At 38.3% G+C, this 22,877-nt stretch overlaps 1 pseudogene; it reads right to left on the bottom strand.

Moving 5' to 3' along the window:
• LOC115787150 (ecto-NOX disulfide-thiol exchanger 2-like) overlaps positions 1 to 22,082 on the bottom strand; it is a 196,684-nt pseudogene extending 174,602 nt beyond the window's left edge.
• Positions 22,083 to 22,877: the final 795 nt, after the last annotated feature.

The raw sequence follows: 22,877 nt of genomic DNA, 5'->3' as shown, positions 1-22,877 counted from the left end.
TGTGCCACCCTTGGCAACAACAACTGCAATCAAGCATTTGCAATAACTGACACTGAGTCTTTCACATGGTTGTGGAGGAATCTTGGCCCACTCACATTTGCAGAATTGTTTTAATTCAGCCAGACAGGAGGTTTTTTTGAGCATGAATGGCCTGTTTAAGGTCATGCAAAAGCATTTCAATTGGATTTCAGTCCAAACTTTAACTAGACCACTCCAAACCTTTATTTTGTTTTTTTAGTCATTCAGAGGGTAAAAGGTCAAATGTTACTGTTACTTATATAGCGCTTTTCTACTATGAGCTTCATTCATCCAATCACACTCACATTCATATGAGTGTTTTTTTTTGTGCTAAAATGCCATTTGCGTGCACACACACGAGCTGCCTTGATGCAGGGCAACTCGGGGTTTAGTCTCAAACCACCGACCTGACTGGAAGACAACCCACTCTATCTCCTGAATCACAGCTGCCCCGCTAAGAAGTGAACTTACTGGTGTGTTTGGGATCATTATCCTGCTGCATAACCTGGGTGTTTTTTTTGTGCAATTTTCTGGTAGACAGCAGAATTCAAGTTTCCATCAAATACAGCAATCCAGGTCCTGAAGCAGCCCCCAAACCATCACACCACCACCATGTTTGACTCTTGGTATGATGTTCTTATGAAATGCTGTGTTAGCTTTATGCCAGATGTAACAGGACACAAACCTTCTAGGAAGTTCAACTTTTGTCTCATCATTCCACAGAATATTTTCCCAAAAATCTTGGGGATCATCAAGATGGATTTTGACAACATGAGTCAAGCCTTTGTGTTCTTTCTAGTCAGCAATCCTTGAGTTTCAAAGTTTTCATCTTGGAACTCTTTCATGGATGCCATTTTTGCCCACTCTCATTCTTACTGTCGAATCATAAACAGTGAACTTAACCGAGGCAAGTATTGAGGCCTGCAGTTCTTTAGATGTTGTTCTGGGTTTTCTCCATTTTTGGATAATGGTTCTCACCATGGTTTGCTGTCCCTTTGTAACCCTTTCCAATTACTTTGTTTCTAATCTGTTCTTGAGTTTCTTTAGACCGTAGCATGATGTGTTGCTTCATGCATTGCTTTGTCAGACAGGTTCTATTTAAGTGAGTTTTTGATTTAACAGATCTGTCAGTAATCAGGCCTGGGTGTGGATAGTGATATTGAACTCGGTTTTCTAAAATGTGGTTAATCACAGTTAATTCAAGATTTAACAAAAGAGGTAATTACTTTTTCACATAGGGCCAAGTAGGTTTGGATAGCTTTTTTCCCTTAATAAATGAAATCATCATTTTAAAACTACATTTTGTATTAACTTGGCTTATCTTTGTCTAATATTAACAATTATTTGATGGTCTGAAACAGGTAATTATAAAAAAAACTGTGCAATTCATGACAATATGATGTGCAATATCAATGCAAACTGCTCAGGTACCAGATCACCTTTCTCTGTAGTTAGTTATCTATATATTCTATTTCTCAAATTATTCTATTTATTTGTAAATATCTTTTAAGATGAAAAATAAAGGCAAATTTCACTGGAGAGACCTCAGAATCTAAGTTTCGTTCCTGTCATGTTTCACATGAGAAGAATGACAATAAAGCTCTTTGAATCTTTGAAATCAGGAAGGGGAAAATACTTTTTCACAGCACTGTAGATTTCTTAAGATAAACAAATAAGAATCTGACCAACCACTACAATCAACGTGGCTTAAAAATATAGCCATATACAGGAGCTCTGCAGGTCACTGAAATATATGGTTATTTACTGTAGTGTGAAAGTAGGAAAATAAAAGCTTCACAAACTATTTTTTGACTAGAGAGGAAGTGGATCCTTTCAGGGAATTCAAAACAGTAGCATGTCTTTTTCATCTCGCCACTGACTTCCTATTACATTGGTAATCTCTCCAAAGAGTGAAGATCTATAACCACACAAATGAAAATCAGCTCTTTCTAGTCTGGGATCAGACTAGGACAAGTTATTGTTCTGCTGATGAAGGGCCATCTTCTGGAGTTACAGATGAATTTTTGCTGTTTTGTAGGTATACAAAACAAATGTGTGGATGGTGGTGTGTCTGCTCTGCTGAGAGAAACCACATTTGTTTTTGTTTTGTTTTTTTTTTCTCTGTTTGAGCCATATTGAGAAACAGTTGACCAATTACATTAGTAGGCTGGATTATGAGTAAGAATATGATCCTCTTAGCATTTAAACAGCAACAGGAAAAAGGTGCCAAGCATCACCATGATTGTTACAGCAGAAAGCAAAGATGTAGGTAGCAGCTCACAGGTGCCAAATAAAGTTGAATATTATGGCAAAAATTATTTTGAATTTTAAAATTGCTGCACTTCCAGCAAAGCTTGGGAACTAATTATAAGCACTGGCTACTTTTATTCATTGTATTACAAGGAATCAACACATTTTCACTGTACTGGCCATAATATGATGACTCTGGCCCTTGCCAAATCTCCAACTACACCCAAGTCCACCCACACCCTCTTCAACATCCGACTCACACTAGCAAAGAAACCATTAACAGTAATGAGAATCAATGGGGGTGTTAAAAGTATTGGCAGTCCACCCCAGGAGCTGCTCCCTGTGCCATCTTTATTAGTCTGAAAAAAAAAAGAGACCCGGCCTCTAGCCTGTCAGCTCTAAATAGGAGTGCATTGATCAGAAGGTCAGGCCAGGCCGAGTCCAACCCTTTAATTGTCTGTGCCACTCCTCATTCCCATTCCAACAGCTGTCAGTCGACTCCCAGGTAAACCAAGGCCAGCATCACATATGGTAGTTCACACAGAAGAAGGGCTTTAAGGCTCAGACAGAACATAGCCCATAAGTACCAGGAAGAAGAAATCGAAAGTAATGTTTCCTGTCATATTCATCTTAATCAGTCGAGAGAAGAGAGACCCCAACACACACACACACACGCACGCACACACACAGTACTACACCTTCTCTCAGCAGATGAAACATACCTTTTAATTCCCTTCCTTAATGCATTTCTCAAATTCAGCTCAAGAAAGGCTTCCCATCACTCTGTACTTCCCTTTAACACCTTTTTACAGGATGTATTATTTTCTTCTGGTGCTTCTCCAAGTGGTATAATCTCCTTTATGGGCACAGTAACACAAAACCACTTTGTAAGACTGCTATGCCAGGCCCCCACCTCTCCACACTACAAGTTACAACTATGTCTTACTGCAGGCTTATAAGGTTGTACCCTCTGAGGGCTGATGATCTTTGATTAATGCATTAATACTTTATTGTTTGTACGGACTGCTGGACAGCGAAAGGAACACTTCTTCTAAAAGGTAAAGCAAACACAAGCATTCAGTCAATGCCTGAAAAGAGAGCCTCCACGTCTCCATGCATATGCATATGCATATCACTAAAGCAGCTAAATTCACTTCCTCATTAAGTTTAATTACTGTTTTAAAATATGGATACTGACTCACCAACTCCTCCCTGCTAACTTCTATTTATGTGTTTTTAAATTAAATATATACACAACTGTGACTCAGAAAATTTCTTTTAAGTGTAAAATATATATTCATATATTTATAAGATGGAAAAAGAAAATGAAAACAGGAACACAAGCTATCACCCTTGAAAAAGTTAAAACTCTAAGACTGGTAAATTTATATATCTGATTGTGGCACTTTCTCTGACTGAGAAAAACTAGTCAGATCCTTTTGCACCTTAATCCAGATGCCTGGCTGCTTCAGACAGAGCTCTGTCAGAATTGTTTCCTGGCTTTAGCGCTGGAGTCATTTCAGATGCCTTGGCGGCTAATCAGATGCCATCATTCATCAAAAAGTTGCAGTGACGGAGCCAAGCCTGTCTTTACAAAATCTACCAGGGTAAGATCGCATTTCAGTTGTACAGTGATTTGAAGCATTTGTGGAATACGCCTGGCTGCCAGCCTCCTACATATATTTTATTACTGGATGTAGCAGAGGTAAATAAATAGGTTTATTTAATATGTTACACTCAATAAATCCTACAAAATAGCTCAGATAAAACCGGAAACATTAAGACAACTTATCAAATCCAAGAACACAGGCATGGCAAGGGGCTGGAAATATAAAGCAAAATCTAATTTTCATAGCCTGAAATATGTAGATGCCATTCATGCTACACATGATAGCCAGGGTAAAGTACACAATAATGTTGTGACCAGTTATTTTTTTTTTTCTAAAATCAAAGTCCTCACAGCTCATCACTACAACCGTAAATTTTGTGCAATCAGTAAGATTATCACCCATCATCAGCAGTGCCTGATTAAAAGTGTGGCTTTCATCTTTATGAAAAATATGGCATTTGTGCGAGTAATTGGTCTGCCCAGAAGGATGGCCGGCTCTGAGGTCAACCTTAGATGATAAGGTAATCAGTGCAAAACAAAAGTGCTCAGCTCATGAATTAGAAAAGTCATGCACATCTGATATCTGAAATATATAATCTATATAGATATATAATAAACACAATGCTATTTCCTGTGCTGAATTAACTGTAAAGTACATCCAGCACCTCTCTACTTGTCAATGTCATTGCAGCTTCCAGACTTACTCGGGTATGAAATTAATTTACTTCACACCTTTCGGAGACTTCAGATAAGGCCTGTATCCATTGAGATGTGATGAGAAGATTTAGCCTTAAGCCGAAATCCACATAGCCTAAATGACTGACCACAGGGAGTGATAAATTGCATTGTCCTGATATAGTTAGACCAATTTCAACAGCAATGCATTGAGCCTGAAGAAAAAAGTATCGGCTGTGTACAGCAGGTCTATGAACTGAATGGAAGCTGTTTTCAAGCCATGAGCAATGCAGTGAAAGTAATACCAAAGCATGCATTTAACCTGTGGGTACACCATATTCCCACTGCTAAATTTGCATTTATCTCCTATGTTACATACCTGTGTAGGCCTACAGCATATCCCAGGTGGCAGATGGAGTATGACTGGGGTCACTGCTCTATTTTCAAAGCCTCCTGGGATACATACAGCATATGCTCCCATACTGTCATTTAAGCTAGTTTATTTTAGTAGTGAAAAAGTAGGTGATGTTTGAAGTTAAGAAACAGATTTATTTTTAACAGCAATTTGAATGAAGTGGAGCAGATGGCAACACAAGATTGCTACGAGGGAGGTGACTATAATTAAAGTTAATATGCCAACTAAATGTCTTCATCTTTGCCCTTATCATATCCCTGTGGTGCACTCAAAGTTAAAATAAGAACCAGAATGTCAATGGTGTAGTAGCTCATCCACCTCAATTCAAAGGTTTTTGTAATGTGTCAATTACAGAGAGAAAGTGATACTTTTTCTTGTCATTAGTTGGATGTACTGCACAAACTAATGACAATTAAAATCAATTGATTTTTAATGTGATACAGGTTGACATGTTAGGTGATCATTGTGTGCAAATCTGAATAAATTCTAACCAATACAGTGGGAGCAGCGGCGATTGTTGTGAATTATGGATGGACAGATGACGGGCGCTTCCTTTGACTGGAGGAGCTAAAAATCTTGACAGTGAACACTTATGTGATGATGTAGCACAAAAAAAATAACATTTAATTAAAACAATCAAAACCTTTGGTTAAATGAGGGAAAGAAGGGTCGGGAAGTTAGTATTGTGTTTTAAATCAGTCTGTCCCATCCTCATAATGTTAATGCAATAGCTAATGATAGCAGAGTATCTGCTGTTTCCTCATTTTCATTGCTAGGGTGTCAAACACTTTTGTAGTGTCAAAGCATCTGGCACCTTGCAGATAAGTTAACTGTATGATTTGGTGTTGATACCATGATGCACTGGTTTTATAGCAGTTGTGAGCCGAAACTGAATCCCAGCTCAACACTTATGATTAATGCTGTAAAGAGACATATTTTGACCAAATTATTATTAGACCTTAGCAAATAGTTTTTTTAATTGCATAAATAGAGCCAATATTTACTCTCTCTATATATTCAATACATGTTCAATTGAAAATAGGGCAAAGATAACATGTCAATTAGGACCACAGGATGACTTTCCACTTTGCATTAGCCCATCTGTTTGTTTGTTTTTTAGCATTATACAACTTTTCCATTGTTTTGTGGCCCACGTTCCAAGTATTAGTAAAGTGTTGCTGGCACCTAATATAAAACAATAAAAAAAAAAAAATTTGGTATGTTTTCTTTGTTCTTTGCATTTAAATATAGGGTTTAAATGATTTGCCAATAACTGTATTTCCATCCATTGTGGGAAAAGCTGCAAGACACTGTATTTTAATATTAGAATGTGTTTCACATTCAAAATGCACATGGCTAAAGTGCATCATTAATTTAAATGTGTACTATGCAGCTCTATTACAGAAGAAAATGCAATGAAATCCAAATAACACAACTGAAATGACACCACTATAATGTCTTATTTACTGCATACAGTACCAGTCAAAATTTTGGACACACTGGGTAAGTGTGTCCAAACTTTTGACTGGTAATGTATCCCATTCAAGCTTGACAGGTGAAAAGATTATTTGTGTACACTCTGTAATTTATGTAAGTTATGTACATAGTTAAGGGAAACAGCATTTTGATTTATTATTCTGATTTATTGTCACTAATTTTCACTATCCTATTTATTTACTTTAGTTATTTCACAGAAGACAGGTACTTCATGCACAGACCTAAAATGCACACAGGTTTATTGATTTGCTGAGATGACACCCTCTCATTGCCTGCCTCTTCTCATCCAGCTCCCAAATTCCCTTGAGGGTAAATGAAAGATCTCATAATAAGAAATGTCACCTTTCCTCACCCAAAGTGGGACAAAAACAATTTGCTTCAAAACATGGAAAATGTTCTCAACATGGTGAGCTAAGTTTAGTAAGATGGCCTCGGGCAGGAAAGACTAGTCAGACAGATTTAGCAGATGAAATCAAAATACTGCTGGGCCACACGGGATGCTATAAAACAGTGAGGACACAGTCTTAGATTCTAAAAAATAAATAATGTCAAAAGAAAGCACACTACATTAGTAAGTAGCATTTAAGAAACATAAGCAGCATTTACGTAACTTCTAGCCATATATGGGTAAGATCTGCTGATATGCACAATCTGAACTGATAGTCGGCAGCACAATAACACAATATGGCTACTGTACTTTATTAGAAGGTTTTAGCAAACAAATTCAAATATTTAATGAAGAACTGGGATTTTGCAGGAAAGCATATTACTTGTTAATTTAAAACCTAATTAATAATAGGGAAAATATGTAAATCATTGGGAAAATTACAATTGCTACTCTCATTTATCCAACCAATTGTCCAAAACCCACAAGCATTCAGTTAAATACAAGCTGCTTGAAAAAACAAAAGTACTAGATGGTTATGAAAATAAACTTTTGAACAGTCAATAAATTGATTAACTGACTAAAAACAAGTGTATGCAAGATATTAATGGTTAATAGCAGTATACAAGGTTTATCCTGGGAGTGACTACATACCTAAAAACAACTGGTCTGTATATACTTAAGGCAAAGAGTCTGTGCTGCTTTATTTAACAGAGCTCTACACATTTTCCTGTTATTTCTAATTAATTTGATGAACAAAGATGTATTTAAACTTAATTAAATTAAATCCTTCTTATGAAAAACTTGTTTAAAGGTCAAAGATGTGGTGATTTTCCTATGAGGGAGGCCAAAACCTTTTTTTGTGGTTGCCACAGAGGCTTTTTTACATATAAGAGAAACCTTGGCATAGTATCTGTGGAAGCAGGAGTCTTTGTATTAGTCTGGAGATGCACGGAGATATGGACAAGATTTCTGACAGACTTTCTTTTCAGCTTGAACAAAATACTGAAGCTCATTTGCACTTTTTGCAATAGAGTTGTGGTGCACTTGCACCGTCTGGTTAGTTTATGATTGACAGTTGGCTGTGAAGCACTCACAGACAATTTTTTCCAGAATTGTACATCTAATCAAATTGCCTGAGGCCATCTAAACCTGTATACCTCATTAATATTCCTAAACAAGCTTTCAGCAACTCTAATGCTGCACACTGATAATCAAGGACATGACACACACAGCTTATACGTGGGCTCTGAAAACAGAGAGACTGCCCACCACTCACAGTAATTTCGAGTAATGAAAATATTGACCATATGGTGGAAAGTGGGTGCGCTGTTATGGTAACGCATTTTAATAAAATGGATTAGTACTGCGGACGGAAATTACAGACATGTTTCTCCATGTGTTCAAAAAGATAGGCCATGTAAAACAAGAGTTATTTTCTTAACCTTCCTGCTATAGAGACTGTGGTGTAAAAAAAAAAAGAGAGCAAATAAACGTCGATATTTTATCCAAGCAAAGTAGACTGTCAGAGGCTGTCAGAAATACTGTCCAAATCTCCCTGCTACAGCAGTTTTAGACAAACACTCCTGTCTTTAAAGATATTATACAAGATATCTAATGTTAGACACTAGATCTCTTGTAGGCATCGTTTTAGCTTGTATACAAGTTAAATAACCCTAAAAATGTGCACTGTCCATCACAATAAAAATGAGATAATGGCTGATACATAAAGATATCAATACATGGAACAGCACTGCATGGTTGAATTTTATAATTAATTATTCCCCTAAATTGAATAATGAATGTAAAGTTGTCACTCGTTTTAAAAAGAAGCAGCTCTAAATCCAAAAGTGGCTCCTTAAAAAAAAGAACTGGTTTCTGTGCTTCTGTGTGGCTTACCTAAACACAAAGCACCATTTTTAATCTCTTTTGAAAGTACAAGTAGTGTTGTAGTCAAGACCACCTAACCCGAGACCGAGACAAGACCAAGACCAGAGGGTATCGAGACCGAGACAAGACCAAGACTTTTAGGGTCCGAGACCAGTCGAGACCAAGACCGAGGGGGGGCGAGACCGAGACAAGACCAAGACCAGTGCCTGACACTACATGACACAATAAAATGTGAAACATGATCAAAATCACTTCTCAAATTGATCTGAAAGATCCGCATTCCCATAAAATCTTGAAAATCTTGATATTAAACACTCACAGCTCAAATAAATATAACCATCTTTATTTAATACTCCTGGGTGACTTCCATCATTTATCACAGAATGTAAAACAATTATTCATAGTTCATCACAATAGTCTTAACTTTTCTCTGCCTTTCATAAACTATGCATAAAGTTGTGTTGTTTTTAAACCAACAACCTTTGTAAAAATGGGTGCTTTTTCAAAACCACATAGCTAAATGTGTAAAACTGAAAAAATGGCAAACACTCATCAACAGTAAGAACTAAAGCCTTTAATCTTATACAGATTAAAGCTGCAGGATGTAACTTTTATAAAAAATCTGGTTTTTACATATTTGTTAAAACTGTCACCATGTCAGACAGTATGAGACCGATAATCTGCAAAAAAAAATGGAGCTCCTCCACCTCCTCCCTGAAAAGCTCCCAGTCAAAAACAACCAGTCAGAGCCAGGAGGAGGGTCTTAGCACTGTGAATCACTCCTGGTGTATGCTGCTCAATGTAGTTGTGTGCAACACTTCATAATTTGGTATCGATCCTATGTAAAGTAAACACAGGGCCATTATCACCGATACTGATACCAATACTTTTTAATAATTATGAAGAATTTCCATGAAGTTTAACTGGTTTGAGATTTTTTTCCTTTGGATCATTAATTAGTTAAAACCCAGGATAGAATTGGGCAAAGTTTATATGTAAGTAGAAAATACTTTATCAAAATAAAAGTTATTGTTCTGAAACAATAGAACAAAACAATTTTCCCCATGAATTGATGTCTGGATTTTTTTTTCATAAATTAAGTGTACAAAATCACTCAAGAACAAATGCAAACTTTTTCCAGGTAGATTTTTCAGAAAGTATAATAAAAAAATTTAATAAAAAATGTTCCTTCATTCACTAATTTTCTACAAATTTAAATTTAAATTTGATTTAAATGTTTCATAGCAAAATCCTTTTTTTTCCCAAATAAAATATGTTATGCATCACATGACAGTATAACAAAACACTGTGGGGAGGGGAGGAATAAAGTGTGCCTGCTCTGTGCTGTGACAGGAGCGACACTTAGACAGTCAGCTCGCATCTTTGATGAAACCGCAGCACTGCATACAGGAGAGAAACTGAAGCCAAAGTATCGATCTCATCACACTGATATTGATCAATACCAATACAACGTTGGCATCCATATTATCGATATTAGGATCAATCTGCCCACCACTAGCTCAATGTACTAATGGCGGAGAAACAACTTACTTACTTCTCTGCTGTTACCATTGGTGGTGGCCATGGTAACTTCCGGGTTCTAGCAAGAAATATTTCTCACCCCAGCACTAAAGCTAATGCTAATTAGTAAGCTAATACTAACCACTAAATGACGCTCCCACTTGTTAATTGAGTGATGGGGCCTAAGACATAACCAGAAAGCAGTAATCAGTTTTTTTGGACGTGTAGTTACATTTCTCGAGGTGCATGTCAGGTTTGCTTCAGAGAGGATTTTCAGTTATGCACAAAGGATCAATGCAGAACTCTAAATCAGGCCTTATTAGATTGATAGAATGATCATTTTTGCATATAATCCAGAAAAGTTACATTTATATATCAAGCATTTAATGTGTCCCAGAGTGCTGTTTCCTTCGACTAATGTGTTTGCAGAAATCACATAAAAAAATACACAACAAAAACATAATCCAGATTCCTCAGCTGCTAATAGCATTTCCTACATTTGAATATCAGCCACCATATTGTGAGCATAAACTATCACGTTTTTAATGCAACAACAGGAAGTGACATCATCTTGCTGGGAACTGTAGTTATTTTATTCTTGAAGGCCTCTCATAGCTCTACTGGTGCTGAAAACTAGTGTTTGACTATGGCTTTCTGAATACAAGTAGGGCTGCAACTATCAATTATTTTAGTAATCAAGTATTCAGTTGATTACTCCGTCAATTAATCAAGTAATTGGATAAGAAATAATTTTTCATTTTAACAATTCATCAGCTTATTTTGACTTCCGTACTGCAGATGTTTCTCTGTGTGAAACAAACAGGGTGGATGGAGCAGCTACAAAGTTCTCTGTTCTTCATGTTGCTGATCAGGTGGTTGATAAAAACATTTTGACGGAGCCCCTCTGTACTGAAGGTGGTGGAGGGGGCACCGAACGATTGCTAGTGCTAATGGCAGCCCCCCTTTCCCCAGTACAGTGTGGTTATAGATCTGTTCTGGTGGCTACAGCTGATAACAGCTGACATCCTCTGCACAACACGCGCGCACATTCAAACATGCGCACTCACAGCACAGAGAAGTAGGGGCGTGAAAAAACATCTCAGCGATCCACTCGTGTTAAAGGGTCGTTTTTGTTTTTTTTGGAAATGCTCCGCTTACACGGAGACACCTGAGCTGCAGAGCTGAAACGAAACATCAAAGCAACAAATTTGTGTCGAGGATTTTTAATAATCGAATTGCGTTATTCCAAGAATCGTTGCAGCCCTAAAACTTGCATTAAATTTTTAGTTTGTGTATCAACATACATGAAGGTTGGTATTTACCTTTCATGCTGGGATTTTTTTGTTAAATCGGAAGCCTGAAATTTTCCTTTGATCTTCATTTTCCCTCTTACTTCTCCTCGTGTTCATGCCGGTTGTTATTTCGATTTATGCAGCACACGCGTGACCATAGTGAGATCAAACGTACACACTGTGAATGAAACTGTCCGTGCTCTGTGGTAGATTGCAAACTGTGATGAAATGATACAGGCGTAAGCAGCGATAATAGCAGCGACCTAGCCGGGGCGGAGTCTGTGAGGTGCGCTCCTTTGAGAGGCAGAGGAGCGCAATCTTTGTTGGATTTGAATCAGTACGTTTTGCATCCAATAAAAGCAAAGATGTTAACAAATAAATTGGACAGTATTCTGGCAATTTAGTGATATTTCCACAGCTGTGGTCTTGACTGGTCTTGAAATAAAATCCCGAGTCCGCAAGGTCCGAGTCCATGACAAGACCGAGACCAAATGCAGTCGAGTCCATGACAAGACCGAGACCATCAAAAAGCGGTCTCGAGACCGGTCTCGAGACCAAGACCGATCTCGAGTACTACAACACTAAGTACAAGATCATATTATGAACAGGCAAAGCTTAATCCGCAACTGGAAAACTAACCTACATTTGTATGCAGAACAGGCTTTTGACTTCAAAAGTAAGGTTACAGCATTTTTATTCAAGCTTGCCTCTGTTCCAAGCAGCCAGGGTCACCTTACCTAACATCCAAACATCCAACTTTAACTGAGCTGACAGATCTGAAATGTAGTGCAGACAAAAGCACATCTAATAATAAAAAAAAAAAAAAAAAAGACTGCCAGAGCTTTTTACTTCATTTGTATATTTCAAGAAAAAAATATCTAAAAAACCCAAAGTGAACTGAAATCCTTCTAGAATAACCAGTCACTGTATGCATAAATCTTGAAATACTGTCTGTATCCGAGAACCTCGTGATGAAGGCTAAAGCAGTGAGCTTCAGGACTAGTTAGTTACTTTTAAGGGGGTGGTAGATGTAATGTTATTATTAGCAGCAGAGGTTGTAGTTTCTTGTGACTGCCACCAAACACAGGTTGGGTGTGTTTTAAAAACACAGATAATGCGGTTTAGGTATGATCAACATTTGCTGGGAAGAGCTTTTTTCACTGATAGTAATAAGTTCTCCTCAGCTCATTTCACCTGCCCCTGCTCCACAACCGTCCCCTCACAGAAGTGTCTGCTTCACTGATAGACAAACACAAAGATAAGGAAACAGAGAGCCACTGTCCAGTGAACATTCGTTGCAAAATGTGCAAAGATACAAGTGTGTGTATTTGCTGATTATACATGCCGGTTTTTATGTTTCCTAAAGTTTTTAAACTTCTAGATTAACAAGCAAAAACAGACTTCATTTATCCATCTGTGGTTATTATCTATGAATTTTGAACTTGAAGATGTCAAACTGTGCCTGTTCTTTGAATTATTGTGGTTTCATAATGATGAAAATAGTCACTTGCATTAGGTTTATAAATGATTAAACTTCTGATTTACCCCCCGCCCACTAGGTTTACAAGAAACTGCTGATAAATCACAATCCACATAAAATAATCACAAGCAAATTTCTGGCTGACTGGCCTGGTCACACCCCCGGGCGTGTGTGGCTGGGGGTTTCCCCTCATAGCTGAGATGTTTGCTGGAGGTGCTTGTTTATTTGCAGTTGATGCATCAGAAACTGTTCAATAAACTGTATTTTTAGACAGAGTTTTGAGAGCTACTGCAGACAGTGCTGTTAAGATAACAAATATTGGAAATATTGGAAAGCCCAGTTGGCTCAGCTGTTTTTTTTTTTTTTTGTTTTTTTTTATGCAGCTGGGATTCTCAGCCTGCGGATTTGGACGGCTTTTCCCATATCAATGGCAACATGAAAGTACGGCAGGAACAGGAACTTAATACTACTACTGACATTACTACCACTTCATTATTATTATTGCTATGTATTATTGGGAAATTAGCTAAATATCTTGACCAACAAGATCACTCCAATCAATTTTTATTTTTAAGATCATTTATCAGTATAACCACTTTACACAACTTCAACCAACTACTGGTGCAAAAAATTGGAAAAAATAAATTGGTATGCTTCATTGATAAAGCCCTGTGTCAATACAGCCACCACTATATAATGATGATTCTCAGCACTACAGCAGCAGAAATCCTATTCTACATTTCTACAGACATCATGTCTGAACAGCACAGTAGCCCATCTAGACCACCTGCACAAAGTAAATTTTTTTTAAAGCACAAATAATTTAGCACCAATCAATAAAAAAAATCTAATTCAAATCAGCTTTATTGACCAAGTATGTATACACATATAAGTGGGCTCCAGTTATGTAGGTAACATAATATACTGTACAACACGCAATACCAACAACAGCAACATGACACAGACAATAACAACTGTATAGCATATTTATATTTATCTGTGCAATGGTGCAGAGTGCAAAGATGTTGGAATAAATAATGGAATAAATAAGGGATGGACTATATTTACAGTATATACATGGGGGGACGGGGGACGGGGGGGGGGGGGGGGGGGGGGGGGGTTGACAGAGAGAGAGAGAGATCATTATCCCCACACTCCGAGATTGGGTATCAGACTCCATAGCCAATTACCAAGACTATATAAAGTACCCTGTGAAAGTCTACTAGAACATGTGAATGCAACACGGACAATCCCTACTTTGACCATCACTGAAACCAACCAGCTGATCTACACCACAGCAAGACTGATCCATGAAATACTTAGCTATAAGATAAACAGCCACAAGGTGCAGTACCCTCCATGGAAAAGAAGACTAGAGACCAAGATTAAGGAAGCATGGAGGGAAGTTACCTAACTATCAGAGCTGCATAAAGTTGTGATGATGAGAGGGGTGCCTAAGAAGTACAGCAAGCTGTCCATACCTGAGGCCTTAGAAATTGCCTAGCAAAGAGTCACAGCCTTGGCTAACCACATGAAGTGGTATACCAGAGACACAAAAGCCAGGAGAATAAACCAGATGTTCTACACTAAACCATTCAAGGTGTACTCTCAATGGCAGGGGAACAATATGAGAACAGCCCACCCACCAAAGCTGGGGACAGAGCATTACTGGAAGAGCATATGAGAGAAGGATGCAACACACAACAACAATGCTCAGTGGCTAGTGGACTTAAGAGCAGACCACAGCAACCTCCCTAAGCAGGATCCAGTAACCATCCAAGAAAGAGTCTCAGATATGAAGAGTTGGACGGCACCAGGCCCTGACATGATCCCCACCTACTGGCTAAAGAAACTAACTGAATCTGCTAGGTTGCTAATGGCTAAGATGCACGTGGAATGGCTGACTTAAGGCCATACAGTCCTGATCCCCAAGGACCTCAAGAAGGGACCAGTCCTGTCCAACAACCAGCCAATAACCTGCCTCAGTACAATATGGAAGCTCCTGTCACGCATCATAGCAAATAAGAAGAGCAGGCACATGACTCAATACATGAGCAGAGCCCAGAAAGGAATTGGCAGTAACACCAGAAGAGCAAACTACCAACTACTGGTTTATAGAGAAGTCACCTGAGACTGCAAGACTGGACTGACCAACCTGTACGCCGCCTGGATTGACTACAAGAAAACCTTAGCAGTCAATGCTTCACACACTGATCCTGGAATGCCCAGAACTATACAAGATCAACAGATTCCTAAGAGCCTTCATTAGGAATTCAATGGGGATGTGGAAAACAACACTAGAGGCCAACTTCAATGGGATGGATGACATCAAGCTGTATGCCAGAAGTAAACAAGACATCGATGCACTTGTCCATACCACTAGAATATACAAATGGTAAATGGACTACTACTACTACTATGACTAATATTCGGACGGATGAATTAGAGAGCAATTTGGGGTTCAGAATCTTGCCCAAGGATACTTTGGCATGCAGACTGGAGCAAACCACCACCCTTCCGATTAGTAGTTGACTTGCTCTACCTCCTGACCTACAGCCACCCCAATCCATGAGTACATCAGAAAGATTGCCACAAAGGATCATGTGCTTAGTGAGTACCTCAGGCAACAGAAACCCGAGAAAGAAGAGGAGGAAGAACAGGAACCATCATGGAAGGACAGGCCCCTTAATGGCACGTAACACTGGCAGATAGAAAAAGTGGCTGATATAGAAAAATCCTACCAATGGCTGGACAAAGCCAGCCAGACTGAGACAGCACAGCAGTACTAATCATGGCAGCACAGGAACAAGCTCTGAGCATAAGATTGATAGAGGCTGGGATCTACCACACCAGGCAAGACTCCAGGTGCAGGCTGTCCAGAGATGCCCCTGAGACAATCCAGCACATAACAGCAGGGTGCAAGATGCTAGCAGGCAGGGCATATATGGAACACCATAACCAAGTGACTGCCATAGTATACAGCAGACATCACCAATAGGCGGACCTCGGTCCAGATCCAGACCGAAATGATGTCTCAAGCAGACCTGAACCTAATACCAAAACAGAAATGACCACTTAATTAAAATCTCGTTGAGCACTTTCTGGTTTACTGGCGCAGCTTTTACAGTCCTTACGGTAGTAGTGAAGCATCCAAGGAAACCCACTGACCAATTGCATGCGAGTTTGGCTATACCACGTGATACCACCAAGCTGGTTCCTGCCAGCTGGTAAACTTTGTAACAAACAGGGTTATTATAGTTAATGAAAACTAACTAAATAATGAAAACTGAAACTGAGAAAAACATTTTCATTACCTGAAATAAATACAATCTATAATTAAAAGCAAAAAAAAGTATTGTGAGTTTACGAAATGAACTAAAACTAACAGAAATTATAGATAAAATGACCTTTGTTTTCGCAATTTTATTTAAAACCCTTGTGGATTGATATGAAATCACTTTTTTACGCTCTAACAGTTTAAGCTGGGAGCACCGTCGGGCAACTGTGTGCGTGCGTGTGCGTGCTCACCGCATCGGTCCGCAAAGTGATGACAGCGGTCTGCCGAGAAACCGCACTGATCCTTCAACGTAACCTGACATGCGCCTCCGGAGAAATCCAACTACATGTCAGGTCCACACAGCCCACAAGGTTGTGATTAACATGTTCAGTCCTTGTGCGTTTGATTCCTTCAAAGAGTTCAGTTTGTTTTTGTCCAACCTTCGCTGTGTTCTGATGTTTTACACCACGCGTTCTGCACTGACGCTTAAGTTTGTTGTAGAATTTATTCAGTTTTGGAGTTCATGTTTTTCTTTATGTTTCTCCTAGTTGATGTTCATGTGTTTCCTTAATATTACACACATTAAACACGTAATGCTGCTATTTTGTGAACAGTTGGTTGTTGAATGCAATTTTTTAAATGGTATCTTTTATCGAGTTATTATTACACAATAGTCACTCTTGCACCTGACAAAGTATGAACAACTAAAACTGACGAAAAACTAAACTAAAACTAAGCATGAAACCAAATATAAAAAGTAATGCTCTGAAAACTTACAAAAACTTATATATATATATATCATATTAAATAGTTAAAGGACCTTGGCCTCATGACATTTTGTCTGACTGGACCTCTTTAAATTTTATTTGAATACCCCTGGTATACAGGGACATCTGTGCCGAGTATGACCTGTAAGTCTCGAGGTCAAAATGGGATACGAGAATGGGATTGAGAATGACCGAGCTAAGGTCCCATGATCTAGATACAGACAGAAAAACTTGTGATGGCTAACCAACTGGACATAATAGTGGTAGACAAACAGAGGAAGAAAGCTGTAGTGATAGACATTGCAATACCAAGCGATGGCAACATAAAGAAGAAAGAACACGAGAAGCTTGATAAATACCAAGATCTGAGAGAAGAGCTAGAGAGAATGTGGGAGGTGAAGGTAACAGTTGTACCTGTGGTAATCAAAACACTCGGGTCAATGACCCCCAAACTGGGAGAATGACTCCAACAGATACCAGAAAAGAGATTCGAGATCTCTGCGAAAGAAGAGTACAGTCCTGCGCAGGACCCTCAAGCTCCCAGGCCTCTGGCAGAGGGCCCGTGCTCAGAGGACAAAGACCGCCCACAGGGCAAGTGGGGATTTTTTTTTTAGATAGATTAGATAGATAGATAGATAGATAGATAGATAGATAGATAGATAGATAGATTAGATAGATTAGATAGATAGATAGATAGATAGATAGATAGATAGATAGATAGATAGATAGATAGATAGATAGATAGATAGATAGATAGTGGCTAATGCTATTAATTAAGTCACAGTACTTACCATATTTATCCACCAAATCAACTGTGTGCTTGATTTGCATTTGTTAATTACACAGTATGACACCATCCATCTCTTAACAGCTGTATTTCTATCTATTTGACCTCTGAGAGACAACTCCTAAGACCGACCCCTGTGACTCCATCTAAGGTAAAATTTCTCCACAGTCTCCAACTATTTTCCCAGCTCGTCAAACTCCATTAGTTCAAAAAAGTCTACTGGGTCCATCCTGGTGCTACAGTCATATGACATCATCTAACGTAACAAACGGCCTCCTCTGTGTAACATGGAGAGTCCCATTCATTCTCACAGGTTTGGTGTCCACATAAGTCTCTGTCCCATACTTTCAATAACTCAAGCAGAGTAGCAGATCAAGTAACACCAGCAAGGGTGCAGTTCTTATTTGTGCAAAGCAAGGTCACTGAACCACATGGATGCTGGATCAATCAGACAGATTAATGAAGCACAAGCTGCTGACATGACGAATATTGACACCCTTATTACATCTTGGTCCTGCAGTCCTCAACACTGCTTAAATAAATCTCGCCCAAGTTGAAGGAGACAGGTAAACTCCTGAATCTAATCCTTTCCATGATAAACAGACTACAAGAAGAGCTTAAGTTCGAAGGAAATGTGTCTCTCCCAGTAAATACTAAATCGCAAAGTGTCACAGAATTAAAACTCATGCTGCGAACAGTGGCTGTAATCAGTTAAATCTACAGTGTCCACAAAAGCTGATCAACATTTTTAAATATTAAAAAGTGGATTATCTGAGAAGTAAGCATTAAAGCAACTAATGATTATATTTATTACTAATTATGCTACTGAACCTAGCTTTTTGGTTAGTCCTTAGTCACATAGGTCTAGATAAAAGTGGGTCACCCCCTGGCAACCTCCACTAGTAAAAAATGTATATTCCCCTAACTGGTTGGGAAGTGGTTGCTAGATGAAATCAACTGCAAAAGGGTGTTGCCCCAAAAACTCCTTGTGATTACTTTGATTGCTAACTGACTGCCTCATTCACCCATAGCTTGCATAGAAGACGCTGACTTGTCTGCAGACACTCGCCAACTACTTGCAGATTAGTAGCAAAATTTGAAAAACTGTGATGCAAAGTCAAAGTTGTGCCTACAACCAACACCTTTCAAAAGGCACAACTTTCACTAAGAAGGCACAGCTGCACTTTTCACAGCTTAGCCAGCAGTTGGCAACTGTTTGCAGACAACCACAATCGCAGACAGCCGAACCAATCTGTTGGCAACACCAAGGCAATTGCAGGGTTTTTAAGATCCAAGGTGTTTAGTGCAGCACCTCTTGTGACCAGTTTCATCTAGTGATTGCTAGCAACTTCCATTAAGTATTAGCCAACAGGATAGGGTGGCCAAGTGGTTGCCGACTGGTCTCTTAGCCTGCATGACTGGGCCTTAATCACTGCATCATTTTTTCATGAAAAAACTGTTATTAGATAGTTAAATTCAAATTACATTTCCATTCCTTTCTTTAAAACCCAAATAAATTGAGCATATGGTAAATATAAAAGGAAATATGTGTAAATCCTTCCATTTGGATCGGATAAAATTTAGAGCTACAAAGATTAGCTGAATAATCGATCAGTCACTGAACAGGAAATAACATTCACTGATGCTGAAATAACTTTCAGCATCATTTTAGCAATTTTTTCCAAGAAAATGTGTTTTCTGGTTTCGGCTTCTAAAATGTGACAATTTGCTGTCTTTGAAATGTGTAAAAATGACCAGTAAAACTTATTTAGAGGAAAAAAAGCAATCACTGAGTTCTCTGAGAAATTATGAAAGCAATAATTTTTCACTTTTTTCCAATATTCAATAATTGAAACAGTTAATAGAAAAAAACACCTGACATAAATAAACAGTAATTATAATCCTACAGCATATTGGCAATCTATCAGTTCAATATTTTAGCACATAAGGACTTTTGATTAAACACGTACTTCCACTTGTGATTACATATTTTCATTTTATTGATAGAATTGCGTAGTTACTCATAGTTATTAACTAGTTATACATGAACATCCACTGCACCTTGGTATAAGATATCCCCAACTTTTACTTAAAAGGTCTGTGCAGTATCACAGGAATACATGATGTTCAAAAAACAGAATTAAACCTCTGCAGCAGATACAAATCCCATGCCACCTTGCTTTTACCTGAATTAACTGGCTTTCTTAAATGCTTAAAGCCCCTTAAACGTCACATCTCTTGCCCAGATTCTGGTTGTATTTCTGACAACAGGGCCAGAACAAATGGCATCCTCCATTTTTAATCAAAGGGAGGATTAACCTTTTCTATCAGTGGTGCCTCTCTTAGCAAAATACGGAGTTGAGATTTAGGATTATACCTGTGAAGCTATACTTTAGCTCATTATTGGACTTGGATCTTCAGACCTGTATGACACCCCAGATATCGCTGGCATTAGGTTACCACTAATGACTCAGTAATCCTTCAAATCTTTCCAAAGAAATGCACCTCAACGCAAACCTTTCTGAAAATTAATGTATTTGTAGAGCCTTCGCTGGTAATGATACTCCATATTTTTAGAGACAAGCTCTCCACTTGTAAGCAATAGCTGGTCGTTTAAAAGTAAATACCCCAACGGTGATTCTGATTTTCCTTTTCAATCACACAGTGGACATAAAACATTCTTACTACACAGAGCACATACTAGTTACATTTATACCAACAGAGAACAACAATTCGATTTCAACCCAATTTCCCCAAATAATTTAATACTGGACCGCACTGATGAAGCATTGCAGTGATTATCAGTGATTATTTTACAGCACAGAGAAACTTTAAAAGGAATAAGGAAATTTTGAATTTAAAAAAGCAAATATTTACATTACACCCAGACACCACAAGGGCCAGTTATGCCCAAAAATTAGTCTTTTACAGCACTATCTGCCACTTTTTTTTTTTTTTCTGGCTAGACCCTTGAGCTGCATCACAATTATGTGATAACCATGATAATAGTTTGGATTCACGAGACAGACTCTCTCTGCTTTTAAGATTAGGCTTAAAACTCTCCTTTTTGATAAAGCTTATAGTTAGGGCTGGATCAGGTGACCCTGAAGTAACTACCATTAGTTATTATGCAATAGGCTCAAGCTGCTGGGGGGGCTTCCCATGATGCATTGAGCATTTCTTCTTCACTCATCTCTGTGTGTTTATACACAACTACTACATTTAATCAATAGTAATTATTAAACTCTGACTCTCTCCCTTAGTTTGTCTTTTCTCCTGTCTCTCTCAGTTCTTTTCTCTTTCTCCTCACCCCAAGCAGCATGCTACTCACACTTTTAATGCGTTTCCAGAACTAAAGTTCCCTTAACAATGGTGATATTTTACAAAAAAAACACGTTAAATATTTACTATCACAGTCAGTGTGTGCAGTATTTTGTATTGAGCTTTTTCTTTTCTTTTTTTTTTTTTCGCTTTAAAGATGCCAAACGATGAGGTAGAAACCTCCTGAGAAAAAAAGCAATTCAGTGTCTCCTCTCCTGCAGGATTTGCTAAAACCTGCACTGACTGCTGCAATAAACTGTTCTCTGCGCCCAAAATAACTTCCTGAGCACCGCTGCAAATCGCAGTAAATGGTTTTGACAATTACAAGGCTATTATTCGCTCCGCCTCTAGCGTTTATTTGGCGTGGAGAGGAACATTTCAACGGCACACACCTTCCGTTCAGGAGTCACCAGCAGTATGACTGACTCATATTTCACGGTGAAAGACACTTAGCGGGGGGGGGAGACTTCCCGTGCAGATGCTTCAAAGATGCTTTAAGGATTATGCTTAAACACTCCACTCAACCCAGTTCATAATTTGCAAAATCATCTCACTTAACGAGCCCATTCTACAAATCTGCAACAAATGCAAGGCTTCAGATAATAAAGTGCTTTTGTGTGTTTCAAAATATATGATGATACTGTGCTTCACTGTAAACTTCCCAGACAGAAGCTAACACGAACTACTGTTGTCGGAAGTTAGCACCGGTGAAGTGAAAGAGGAAATCAAGGGGGAAGTATAAAGTACCTCTCTAAGGCGTTTGTCTTCTTTCATGCTTTCTGTGCTGCCGAAAAGCTTCCTACAAAGCCAGGAAAGGTTTGGAAGTTTCTTTCTGTCGCTGTTGTTGAGTTGGTAACCAGGACAGCCTCCGGTTAGCAACGAGACCTGTCAAACAATGGCGGAGCCAAGTACGGCAAGCGGGAGGTCGGCACGTGCTTTTCGTTGACATGTTTCAGATGGTTTCGCTTCGTAGCTGAGTGTCAAGGGAGCGTGTCCTGCCAAAATAAGAGCACACCACAGACGTTAAATCGTTAAAAAGCGCGCAGCAATGTTATGTAACGTTCCTTTGGAGAGATAAGTTTTCCATCAATACTATTCATTAAATATATAACATAAAATTTTTATGGATGGATCCCTTTTTTTAGCGCAATTTTTGAAGCCTAAATTGTTCTCCAGTTGTGGAATGACCATTAAATACTTCTTCAGTCCTTTAAAAATACCAAATAATAAACCATGAAAAGACATCAGGCATCAAAAGTACACTTTTTATGAGATATATTAGGCTGTGTGTTGTGCTTGGCACAACCCTTTTACAATACTCCAGAACCTGAGAAAGTAACTTTTAAAAATTTGTGTAATGAATTATTGACCATTAAGTTAAAGATAGTCACCCTCACACTGAATACTAATTCAATTTCAGATAAGAATTCATAGTAATTTAAGCAATGTTCAAAATCTACCTTTCCCTGGTTTTCAATAATCACACAAACCTTTGCACAAATACACTATGCAAATAATAATTCAAACTATTACAAAAGCAATAGATTAAACCTTTGTGAGCTAAGAAAAACATTTATATTGCTTTTATTTGTAGATTATGACATAAATGTGACAAATACATACTCAGGACCACAGAACTGTGGTTTAATAATGTTTTATATATGTTGAACATATTTGTTTACATGTAGGGTAA

The sequence above is a fragment of the Archocentrus centrarchus genome, chromosome 10 (assembly GCF_007364275.1).
Source record: "Archocentrus centrarchus isolate MPI-CPG fArcCen1 chromosome 10, fArcCen1, whole genome shotgun sequence".
NCBI classification, from domain to species: Eukaryota; Metazoa; Chordata; class Actinopteri; order Cichliformes; family Cichlidae; genus Archocentrus; species Archocentrus centrarchus.
The sequence above is the reverse complement of the archived record's forward strand: the minus strand, read 5'-3'. Positions and strand labels throughout refer to the sequence as shown.